The sequence below is a fragment of the Mirounga angustirostris genome, unplaced genomic scaffold, assembly GCF_029215605.1.
Source record: "Mirounga angustirostris isolate CCGP_5_RB_7025 unplaced genomic scaffold, mMirAng1.0.hap1 SCAF_13, whole genome shotgun sequence".
In the NCBI taxonomy this organism is placed as follows: domain Eukaryota; kingdom Metazoa; phylum Chordata; class Mammalia; order Carnivora; family Phocidae; genus Mirounga; species Mirounga angustirostris.
The window spans coordinates 104,016,061-104,028,178 of NW_026991721.1; the positions used below are offsets into that span (position 1 = coordinate 104,016,061).

The 12,118-nt window shown below is 46.5% G+C and overlaps 1 protein-coding gene across 5 annotated transcripts in view; it reads left to right on the forward strand.

Moving 5' to 3' along the window:
• Nucleotides 1-468: 468 nt before the first annotated feature.
• The window catches only part of EXPH5 (exophilin 5), a 69,185-nt gene continuing 57,535 nt past the window's right edge, over nt 469-12,118 (forward strand). For 2 of the 5 annotated variants that reach the window (XM_045895102.3, XM_064577490.1), the window contains exon 1: nt 621-754. The gene's annotated coding sequence lies outside the window, so the exon portion shown is untranslated. Of the gene's footprint in view, nt 790-12,118 lie in introns of all 5 variants that reach the window. The other 3 variants (XM_045895103.3, XM_045895097.3, XM_064577489.1) reach the window with 3 other exon arrangements.

A 12,118-nucleotide genomic window follows, 5' to 3' on the forward strand; every position in this document is an offset into this window, starting at 1 on the left:
GCGCCCCCCCCATCCCCATCCCCCCCGGGCGCGCGCGCAGGGAGGCGCGGAGCCTTCGCCCAGCACCCGTCGGGGCCTCGGGGCGCGCGGCTCCCGCGCAGGGCAGCTGCGCTCGGCCGCTCTCTTGACGACAGCGGGATGCCTGGCCGGCGGGTGCGCTGCCCGCGCGCGGCCAGCCTGCGGGTCTCTGGCCCCTCGGGGCCGTGAGCGAGCCTGGCCTCGCCGTGCCGGCGGGCCCTCTGCAGCATTTCTCTCCGGGTGGGTCCCGCCGAGCTGCCGCGCGCCCGCGCCGGGGACACGTGGGCGGCGGCCGGCCGCAGGGGTCCAGGCTGCGACGACGCGGCGCCGCGCGCAGGCGCGCTGCGGGCGCAGGCGGGCCGTAGGCCGGGGGCGCGCGCGAAATGGGCGGGGGGCGCGCGCGGGGCGGAGTCGTGGCGCGCGCGCGCCCCCGCGCGTCCTTGGCCCGGCCCTCCGGGCGGTCGGCCGCCACCGCGCACGCTCTCCCGCGGCCCCAGAGCCGCCCCGTCCCGCGCCGACCGGCAGCGGCTCCCGGCAGAGACGGCACCTTACTGGCGGCGAGGTGGCCGCGCCCCAGAGGCCACGCAGTTCCAGGACCTTGCCGCGCTGAGTGCAGTGAACCGGCCTCGGACTGGGACGCGCGAGTGGCTAGCTGGGTGGGTCTCCTTGCGTGTGGTGCTGCCGGGGAGAAGCCGCTGCGAAATTTCACCCCTGACCTTACTCTGCAGTGTTACAGGTAGGGGTTTAGACACCGGAGCCTGATACCGACAGGTAATTGCCTGGGATGTAAATTAACCAGTTTTTCTGCTGGGAAAGCGTGGGGACAGGTCCTGGAATGAATACAAGGACTTGCTCACCAGTTCTAGAAAAGACCCACTCGAGGCCTTCTCCACTTGACTCTGGAAGGGAATTCGGGGCATCACTCTCAGGCCAAGAAGTTCATCCTTGATTGGAACTTAGAAAACCATTTTGTTTGCGAGCAACTTCATGGGGATGTCGGTTCTAGGTTTCCACCTCCTTCCAAAGACTCCACTGGCCACCCCCCCCCCCAAAAAAACCCCCCAAAACTCCAAAGATACTCTTCACATGGGAAAACCCTAGTTGGTCTTCATAGAAGCAGTTAGAATACACTGGGCCCAAAGCCCTGTCTTCACTCCTCTCCAGCAGATACAGATCTTGTGGGGAGAAACGAATATTTGAAGGTGAGAATGTGTATTTCACACCATCATACTCTGCTTTTAGAAAAATAGGCTCCATCACTTCCTCACTGTGTGAGCACGGTATGTCCACACCCACACGCATCCACGTGCATGTACCCACACACCCACGCCTACCCACAGGCACACCCAGCCTTGGGAAGGAGAACTTTAGAATAGTATGTAGTTTGTTTTCAACACATTTTCCAAAAGGACTAAGAAGCTGGTGGCTCTCAGTGTGTGTCCTTGGAGATGTTTGTTGTCTCTAGAGAGATGGGGCTTCTTAAGTGATCCAGTATATATATTTGGGGAAATTGAGGGGAGAGTTAGGAAACAACAGGAGAAAGCTTCCACTTAGGATGTTCCTATCAGTGTGGCTTCTCATGAACTATGGTCCTAGAAATAGTAAGATGATTTAGTTTAATTTTCATTCAAGGGAATTTTGACTTTTTATATCTGAACTCCTGCTTGCCTTGTTGTGTTTCCTCAATAGCAGCTCATGGTGCCCAGGACAGCCGCCTTTGGGGGATCTAGAACTCCACGTAGGGGGCAAGGCCATTAGGCTGGGCCTCAGAAGGAAGGCTGAAACACCCTTTCTGATTGCATGGCACTCGCATTGTAACTGGGACATCAACAGAAAAAGGCATAATGCTAAGACAAGATCAATACTGCTAACGATTACACTGTTAAAAATAATTACCCCAATAATTTAAAAAATGTCACCATTAAAATATGAAAATAATTTAAGGACAGCGGACACTTGGGCCAAATGCTGAAGGCAATTTTTTCTAGTACTTTGTTCCCCGCTGGTTAATTCCTGAATCCCACTGTCAGATACCCATCACTGGATAGCTGTGTCCTGGCATTGGTCTGCGTACCAGCTCGCGTGCATGGGTTTCAGTAGCAGATACTGACATGTGGAGAAGGCCTGAGATAACATGTCAGCTTGGCTGCCACTGCTCATTTTCTTGGTATGTGTGATCACATTTTCCAGATCAAAAGTCAGAACACGTGACTTCTCATACAAGAGTATTATTTGGGAGACAGTACAACAGGCCTATGTGAGAGACCGGGAGGGCTTTTTCCTACACAGGTTTCCCCCGTTATCCAAAAATAAAGCATTTCCTATGAAAGCTTCATAAGCCAGCAGGGCAGAAAGGAAAGAAACGATTGCCATGAATTTATGTGGAAAAATTTTCGAGCATTCCCAGGCACCAAAAATAACCTCTCTTAGGCTTTCCTAAAACCTTAGGACGCATCTTGATAAATGATGCACGAAATAAATCAAGATAAAGCACAGATGTTCACAAACACAGTTCAAAACGACTGCGGCTTCGGGACGTCTGAGCAGTTCAGCCGGTGGAGCGTCTTGACTCTTGATTTCGGCTCGGGGTCTGATCTCAGGGTCATCAGATCGAGCCCCTTGTGAGGCTCGGCAGTCAGCATAGAGTCTGCTTAAGAGTCTCTCTCTCTCCCTCTGCCCCTCCCTCCTGCACTCTCCCTCTCTCTCTCTAAATAAATAAATAAGTAAAATCTTTTTTAAAAGTTTTAAAAAAATCATTAAAAAAAAGCTACCGCGACTTGGTGCTGAGATGCTGAGTGTGGCTCGTCGGGGAAGGAGCCGGGCAATATACCCCTCTTGCCACTTAGGCTGTATGCTGCCTCTCTCCCTGCAAAACATGTGCTACACTCTATTGTTGCTTTTTGCCTTTCTTCATAAAAGCAGAAATCCTCTTCGGGTTCCATTTGGTTGGCAAAAACAGGGACTAATGGAGGTCTTTCATGAAAGTGAAGTGGCCTAACGCAAACTTTGGAAAACGGGGTGGGAGGGGGGGAGTACTTGTAATGAGAAACAGTCTCAGGATATCTTGGCTAGGACATTAAGGGACTAAATGGAGGAGTTTGGAAAGTTTTCTGGTTGGGGGACAGCCGAGGAGTTCAGTTAGGTCTATGGTAGGCTTCAAGTGTCTACAAGACAACTAAGAACTATCCTATAGTTAGAAACCTAGAAGGGCTGTGTCATGCAGGGCTGGAGATGCCCAGAGATTGATGTGGGAGTAGTTGAGTTCACCGTGCAAGAGTCAAGAGCCCCACATAGAAATGCTCCTGAACACACGGATCTACCCCTGGTCTTCCCGCACCAGTACCAGACCTTTCTGGCTCCAGCTTACTGGGAAAGTATTTGCATTAAATATTACTATGTTCCTGATATATAAAGACTTTATTCAAATACTGAAGAAAAACACCAAGATTCAAACTGATAAACAGGCAGAAGATAGAACTAAGGTGTTCATACTAGAAGATATCCCAACAGTAAACAAAATGTTACGGGAAAATGTTCACCCTCACAGTAATAAAGAAATGAAAATTGAAGTCTTTAACAGAAAAGAAAACCTGTTGGTGAGGATGGGTGTGAAATGGATAGATTCAGCATACTGTTAGTGGAATGCAATCCTTTTGGCGAACAATGTGGTGCTCCCTATAAACACATGCCTTACCCTTGATCCAGTCTCCAATTCTTGGATATTTCTCATTAGTGGGAGTCTGAGGTGGGAGCAGATGGCCACACCAGCAATTATTAAGTGCTGCCTTTTTATGTAATAAAAATAGTAATTAGGGGCGCCTGGGTGGCTCAGTTGGTTAAGCGACTGCCTTCGGCTCAGGTCATGATCCTGGAGTCCCTGTATCGAGTCCCGCATCGGGCTCCCTGCTCGGCGGGGAGCCTGCTTCTCCCTCTGACCCTCCCCCCTCTCATGTGCGCGCTCTCTCTCGTTCTGTCTCAAATTAAAAAAAAAAAAAAAAAATCTTTAAAAATAGTAATTATTTTTACTATAATAGTAACAATAATAGTAATTACTGTGATAATGATAGCTAACATTTATCGATCCCCTACTGTGTACTCAGCAGTGTACTAAACATGTTATATGTATTTAATTAATTGTCCCAATAACCTCATTACATACGCACTTGAATTTCCATTTCATAGAGAAGGAAACACAGCTTAACAGAAGTTGAGTATCTTGTCCAAGTTAAGCAAGAGGGCCAGAATTTAAATCCAGATCTATCTCAAAATGATTTTACCCATCAGCATTGAATAATCCTCACCACTGGTCTCTTGGGTTAAGTAGTGTTGATGGCTTTGTACAGAAGGGAAACTGAAATAGCTCAAGGTGAAGGAACTTGCCCAAGGTCACAGAGATCTTAAGCAACAGAGCTAGAATTTGAACCCAGATCTATCTGGCTCTAAAACCTATATTCTTTCCACTCTACTGTATTTTTCCCTGAGGAAAAAGAAGAACATATACCTGCAGATATTCATTGCAGTATTACAAAATAGCAAAATAGTGGGAAAATAATAGCAAAATAGTGGCAGGTTTCAAATCTAAGTATCCAATAAAAGCACAGTCCTTATAATGGACAGTTATGGAGATAATTGCCTCTTAACCAGTGTGATATTTAAATTTTACATTTTCTGACTACCTTGTTGTCAAGGTTGTATGGACACCTCAAGTTTATCATGAATACAATTGCGGGAAAATGCATGAGAGGCATTGTTCTGTGAAAAAAGCAGAACACAAAATACCACCCGTGTGTTACTGCAGTTTCTTGAAAATAGGCTAAATAGGCAAAAATCTATGCTTCTCCTTTTGGTGAATCTCTGGGGTCTGACTCCTGGCACGTGGCGAACAGGCACTGAAAGTTTGCTGGACGGTCGGGGCTTGCTTCTTGACTATGCTGGAGCCTGCCCAACGCTGCCGGGCTGGGGAAGGGACCCACGGTAGGCTGGGCAGGAATGCTGGGCACAGGCCACCTCCCGAGGCTCTAGGAAGGCAGAGAAGGGCAAGGGTATTGCATTGCCTGGCTTAACCGCAGAGACTCCACAGACAGGCAAGGTGCCTGCCTGTCACAGGCCTCCAGAGAAGACGATGGGGGAGTTCTGCACGGGCCAGAGTCAGAGGCTTCTGCAGTCCTAGCGTCTCTCCTCACTTCTCCCTCTCCTCGTGTTTCCCCAGCGACCCTCTGCCCAGCCTGACGGGATTCCTCCCTCCTCTGAACCCCATAAGGCACAACAGTCTGTGTTACATTGATCCGGTTCTGTCCTGTGAGTCTGGAATGTGTCCTACAGAAATACTTGGAGAGCAGTCCAAGAGGTAGAAATTACCACTGAAATTCCAATCTGACAGTTCCACTTCTTGTGGAAAGGGTTTTTCCTGGGGCTATTGACTTGGGAATGACTTCTCAGACCTTACACAGGCTGTGGTTCTAGCCTCGGTGAGAAAAAATGGCTGAGAGTTTCAGTCACAGTTCATTGGCAGGTGGAAATTTTCCCCATACTTCTCTCACACCTTGGAGGAAATTTTGTGTGTGTGTATATGTGTACATATATATACACAAATACACACACATATACATATTTAATATATAAAATGTGAAAAGCATCTTACTGTGTCACAAGTCTTTGAAAAACACAACTACCTACTTATCACCCCCGACACCACCCCCAAGCCCACCCACCCCTGTCTCATAAACATAACTGAAATAGAGAGTGCCAAGAGATTATATCAACCACTCAGCTCACAGAAGAGATAATAAATCAAAACTATTTGTTTTTCCTATTGCAGAAAACTTAGTATAAGGCATCACAGCGCCTGATGTAATCAAACTGTAAAATGGCATGTCTAAATTTAGACTGTCTGAGCTCATTGGCAAGGCCCTGGCCCCTCCCAGGGGGAGTGTATATTTCAAAATGGCGAGTGCCCATAGCTATGGACGCTGGAGCAACCTGCAGAGATTAAAAGCCGGATACACAGTCTCCTGCCCTAGGCCTTCCACCTGTCCTCTACTCTCCCAGCCAGTGAAGTCTGCCTCTGGCTAACAGAGAGACTTTCAGGAAACACTGGGCTCCTGGTTATGGAATATCTACTATGCTCCAGACACTGGGTTGGCCCAGTAGAAAATAAAACCTAGACTCTGCCCCAGATGGCTTAGGTAATGAATGTTCTTGGTTGGTGGTAAGTCCTATAAGATGAAGTGTTCGTATAAATGTAGCTTGCCCTCCAGCAGCCCTATGTGGCCTCGGGAAACGGACCACGAGAACCATCTAGAAGTTACAGGAGTGCTGTGTAGGCTTGTGTGTTCTGATCACTTAACAAGGTGTGGGATTCACATGAATCTCTCAGACGTCTGCAGCTTCCAGTAACACCTAATGTAGTTCATTCCTTTAATCCTAGGGGAGATCTTTATCTCACACATCCTCTCCCGTCTAGTGACCGCCGTGGATAGGTCTCCCTGGGCAATACATGTAGAACTACTATCCTATTATACTTTCATACCCCAAGGTTCGGGGACAGTGTCTTTTTTAGGCTGTGTGACATTATAACTCCTGTGCCTTTCCAAGTCTTTCCTATCTGTTTGTTTTTAGCTTCGTCATAATCGATAGAGCAGGTACTTCTGTCTTTTTCAAAAGCTAATCGTAACCACAGTAGTTTAGCCCTTGATTCGTGCTAAACTCTTCATGTGCATTTGCTCATTTAATTCCCACAACAGTCTGATGAGGGAAGGGATATTTTTTATCTCCCTTCTGCTGAGGAAGCTTAGGCAGGAGAAGGAACCTGGTTGAAGAACTACTGCAGGAAGTACTGGATTTGTGAACTCCATGTGCATTTAATTACTACGCAGCCCATCACAGCACGGAGATGTCTTCCCATTAAAACTCTTATGTCCAGGAGGCCTGGGTGGCTCAATCGTTAAGTGTCTGCCTTTGGCTCAGGTCATGATCCCAGGGTCCTGGGATCGAGCCCTGCATCGGGCTCCCTGCTCGGCGGGAAGCCTGCTTCTCCCTCTCCCACTCCCCCTGCTTGTGTTCCCTCTCTCACTGTGTCTCTCTCTGTCAAATAAATAAATAAAATATTAAAAAAAAATTTAGAGAACTTACAATGCTAGGTTGCCATGTGTCCAACTAAAAGTTATTATTAAGGAAAAGGGCATACGGGATGCTAGGGTGCCACTGGTAGAATCGGCCATATATAGGTAACATTCCCATTTATGTTTTAGAAAGCATGTGTGCATTCTGGAAGGATCTGGTCCAAACCGTTAACGGTGACTACCTCTTGCACATGATATTTAAAGGGACTCTAACCCTTTTACTATTATTTTATTTCTTATAATCATCATAGGTTAACTAAAAAAACACACTTTGTTTTTAACTTTGTAAGTATATCTTTTGAAATGAGTTGTTTTTAAAAATACCTGGATTTTTTCCACCCTCTTCTTTCTAATGTTTTATATATATTGTAATGTTAATGTATTCATAGGTCAGTTGCATTCTGTACATCAGACTTGAGTTCTATGTAACTGAGGATTGTCTTAGGGATGGAGAGCCTTACACACCTAGTAGGTGCTCCATTTCTAATTAAATGGACCTTAACTTACATCCGTGAAGGAATACAAAGGAAGGGAAGGAAATATTTGGGGAAACCAAGGACAAAAAAGGTCAGGTTAAGGTTAGTTAGAAAACATGTTTCTCTGTGTTAGCATACTTGAGTCTTAGAACAGAATCAGCTGACTAAAAGTCCCGCTGACTCAGTTCGGGTCTATTCTTCTGCAGTTAGTTCTTCATAGGCTGTGATATTTGAGAGCTGTAGCCTCACCTCACTCTCCTTCCCAGGACTGTTTCCTTATTGGCATTGCCAATGGCCCTTTTTAAAGGTAATACTTAAATATCAGCTTGGCATACCACAGGGGCCAGCTTCCTCATCGCACTGTGTGTTAGACTTTCTTTTTTTTTTTTTTTTAAAGATTTTATTTATTTATTTGAGACAGAGAGAATGAGAGAGACAGAGAGCACACGAGAGGGGGGAGGGTCAGAGGGAGAAGCAGGCTCCCCGCCGAGCAGGGAGCCCGATGCGGGACTGGATCCCGGGACTCCAGGATCATGACCTGAGCCGAAGGCAGTCGCTTAACCAACTGAGCCACCCAGGCGCCCTGTGTGTTAGACTTTCTAATGATGACAGAGGGAATTGGGGCCAGCAGTGACCAAACTCCACATTTCCCAGAGAAAGGTTGTGGTGTTTTATATTTCTATCAAGGCTGCTTTGGGTTCAACTTTGAAATAATGCATTTCGCAGCAGTTGAAGGGGGCAGGGGCCTGGGGGAGGGGAACCTGGCAACCACAGCTCCATTCTCCAGGTGTGTCCAGAAGTTGTGTTGTGCAGGTGCTGGGAGGGGCCGTGCTCCCTCTGAAAGCACCAGGCAAGGGTCTGTTCTGGGGCCCTCTCCTAGTTCTTGGTAGTTCCCTTGGCACATGGGCAGCGTAACTCCAGTCTTCTCATGCTGCTCTCACCATGCACATGTCTGTCTCTCTGTCCAAATTTTCTCCTTTTCGTAAGGACACCAGTCATATTGGATTAGAACACACCCTAATTGGGGCACCTGGGTGGCTCAGTTGTTAAGTGTCTGCCTTCAGCTCAGGTCATGATCCCAGGGTCCTGGGATCGAGCCCCGCATCGGGCTCCCTGCTGGGCGGGAAGCCTGCTTCTCCCTCTCCCCCTCCCCCTGCTGGTGTTCCCTCTCTCACTGTGTCTCTGTCAAATAAATAAATAAATAAATAAATAAATAAAAAGAACCCACCCTAATGATTCATTTTAATTTGAATACCTCTGTAAAGCCCCCATCTCCAAATAAGGTCATATTCTGCAGTACTGGGGGGGGAGGTTTACAACTCTAATATATATTTTTTGGAGGATATGGTGTAACCCATAATAGTAAGGCTGGTTTCGTATTTTGAAATAAATTACTGTGAACCCACCATACAACAGTCTAAAGAAGAAAAGCATGATCACATTGATGCAGAAAAAGCATTTGACAAAGTTGAACACGCATTCATGATACAAACTCTTCGCAAGAAAGAAATAGAACCTGATGAAAGGCATCTGCCAAAAAATTTATAGCTAACATCATACCTATTGGTGAAACACTGAATGCTTTTCCTCTAAGATCCGGAACAAGGCAAGGATGTATAATCTCACCAGTCTTAATTCAACATCATACTTAAGGTCCTAGCAAGTATCAGCCAAGGTAAAGAAATAAAAGACATACATATGAGAAAGGAAGAAATAAAACTATCCCTATTTGGAGATGATATGATTGTCTACAAAAAAAATCCCCCAGAAACATCTACCAAAAAAGAAAGAAAGAAAGAAAGAAAGAAAATTCAGGAACTAAGAAGTAAATTTAGCAAGGTGGTAGGAAACAATATCAACATACAAAATTCTACTGAGTTTCCATATAGTAGGAAGGAATGATTAGAAAAGCATCCCAGCCAATTCCTCCTCAAGTCTCATTGATCAGAACCAGGTCATAAGGCCACCCTCGCTGCAAGGGAATTGGGAAATCAAGAAATGGGATTCAGATGTTAGGCTTAGACCAATCGTGATCCCTCCCCCAAAACTGAACACTTTGCTGCCCACAGTGAAACTAGAAAGGAGGGTAACGGGGGGGAATAGATTCTAGAAGGCAACCAACACTGTCTAACATAGAATCTCAGTGTGGTTTTTTTCTTACTTATTTATATGTTTCTCTATTAAGGAAATTGACTTTTGTCCTATTTATTATAATATATTTCCCAGTTTTCAGTTTGCACTTAACTTCTATTTATCTGAAAGCAGCAGGAATTTTTTTCCATTAAAAAAATCGTTTCTTATGATTTATGTATAAATCTGAAAGGGAGAGAGCATGAGAGGGAGGGAGAATCTCAAGTAGACTCCATGCTGAGCATGGAGTCTGATGCGGGGCTCAATCTCACAACCGTGAGATCATGACCTGAGCCAAAATCAAGAGTTGGATGCTTAACCAACTGAGCCCCCCCCCAGGCACCCCTTCATTTTTATATAACAAAATGTACCCAGTTTTTAAAAATTTTTCTTTTTAAGATTAGAAAGTTCTCCCATCTAGAGATTAGGTCAATATCCACCTCTACCTTTTCAAATCTTTTTTAAAAACTAACTTTTTTAATGATCCAATATATATTTTATTTTTAAAGTAGGATAATCATATGAATTGATTTTTCCCCCCCCCAAATGGCTAGCAAATTGTCCTGGTGCCATTTATCTCCTTCTGCTTCTAAGGCCTATGATTATTCCTTTTAGCAAGAGGACCAGGGAACAAACAAACAATAACAGCAACAGAGCGTTGGTGAGGCAAATGCTACAACAGCCCCTATCATGACACTAAGAAGGAAGTTGGAGGGAAAGGCTTTTGTACAGAGAAGTGTGATTTAGCACATATATTAGTATGCGTAGATGATGGGTCATGTTTCACTTCCTTCGTCTTCCCATTTCCTATGCCAGGTGGCCAACCCAACCCAGGGTAGACCATTCATCCTGAGATCTACATCACGTGACCTGGTTGTCTTTTTTTTTTTTTTTTTAAGATTTTATTTATTTATTTGTCAGAGAGAGAGAGAAGAGAGCACACAGGCAGGGGGAGTGGGAGAGGGAGAAGCAGGCTTCCCGCCGAGCAGGGGGCCTGATGTGGGACTTGATCCCTGGACCCCGGGATCATGACCTGAGCCAAAAGCAGATGTTTAACCAACTGAGCCATCCAGGCATCCCTGGTTGTCTCTTACATCTGGTTCTTTTGATAGTCAAACCAATACCCTGTTAGGGTGCCATAAGGTTTTCATTTATCACAAAATTAATTTGCTTTAAAAATTAATCACATGGATAAGTGATTAAAGGGATTACTAGACAAACGAACAAACAAAATTAAAACCTCACATGTTGTGAATTTAATGTTTGCTGCTCTCAGGGGAGCTGGTAAAGCTCTTTAGGAGATCACTGTCTGCACATCAATCAGGGTCCCACCAGGAAAACAGAAACTACATCTTATTTAAAATAGAATATAGTGCAGTGAATTGGTTCCATGGTGAAGGAAAGAGGCGGAGAAACCCATCAGGGGACGATGACCGACTGCCCTGGGGTCCGGCATCCAATCTGCAACACCTCCTGGGGGGCCGGGGACTGGCCCCAGCAGGAAGAGGCAGTGTTGTGCTCGTAACTGGCTCCCCTGCAGAAAAAGCCGTGACTTGTAGCACTGGCCAACTTCAAGCTAGCAATAGTTTAACAACCAGCTTGCAAAATCCCTGAGTATCTGGCCATCTGCTCTTGTGAGCCAGTCCAAGCCAGCTCCGGTTCACCACTGGTTGGAGAGGAAAAGGGAGCAGGTGGTGTTACCCAAGCCTCGGCTAGGATCCCCCAAGAGAAACTGCAACCAAGTGTGGCAGGCCTGTCTGGGGATTTGAAGACGTGGGGGAGGCACTCACTTCCAGAAGTTTTGCACGAGGCAGAGGGCAGAGGAGAATACCCCGCCTTTTTCCTTCTCGCCCTCTAGCCTCCTGTAAGTGTCTGGCTGAAGCCAGCTGGAAGCAGCTGACAGTAGTTAGAGCCTGGAGATGAAGCTTGCAGAGGTCATCCCCCAGAGCAGGGGAAGGACAGTTCCTTGCTCTTTTCTCTCCCATTCCTCTTGTCCTCGTCTGCCATCCTGTAGGGCCTGCATTTTCTCACTGCCCAGGCTTACATTGCTAAAGCTTTGCTTTCTGCCAGATGATTCTTAGGCATTTTCCTTCCCGTTATCCTGGACTACTGTCCATGCCCATTCTGTGTTCTTTTACAGTTTCTTGGCTTCTGCACCTTTGGGGAGTTGCCCTCTTCTGCTCCCTGACTTTCTGGGTGTTCTTCCTCGGCCCTGCTCAGTCTCCATCACGCTCCGACTCAGGGTCTTTGGGTAGAAAGGAAGGGTGTCACTCAGGGCACATAAGGTAGAATGGGCTTTGCAGAAAGGTTACACGTGGACTGCAACTGGAATTTGAAGGACTCAGGGATCCAAGATGCCTCCAGGGACGGGCC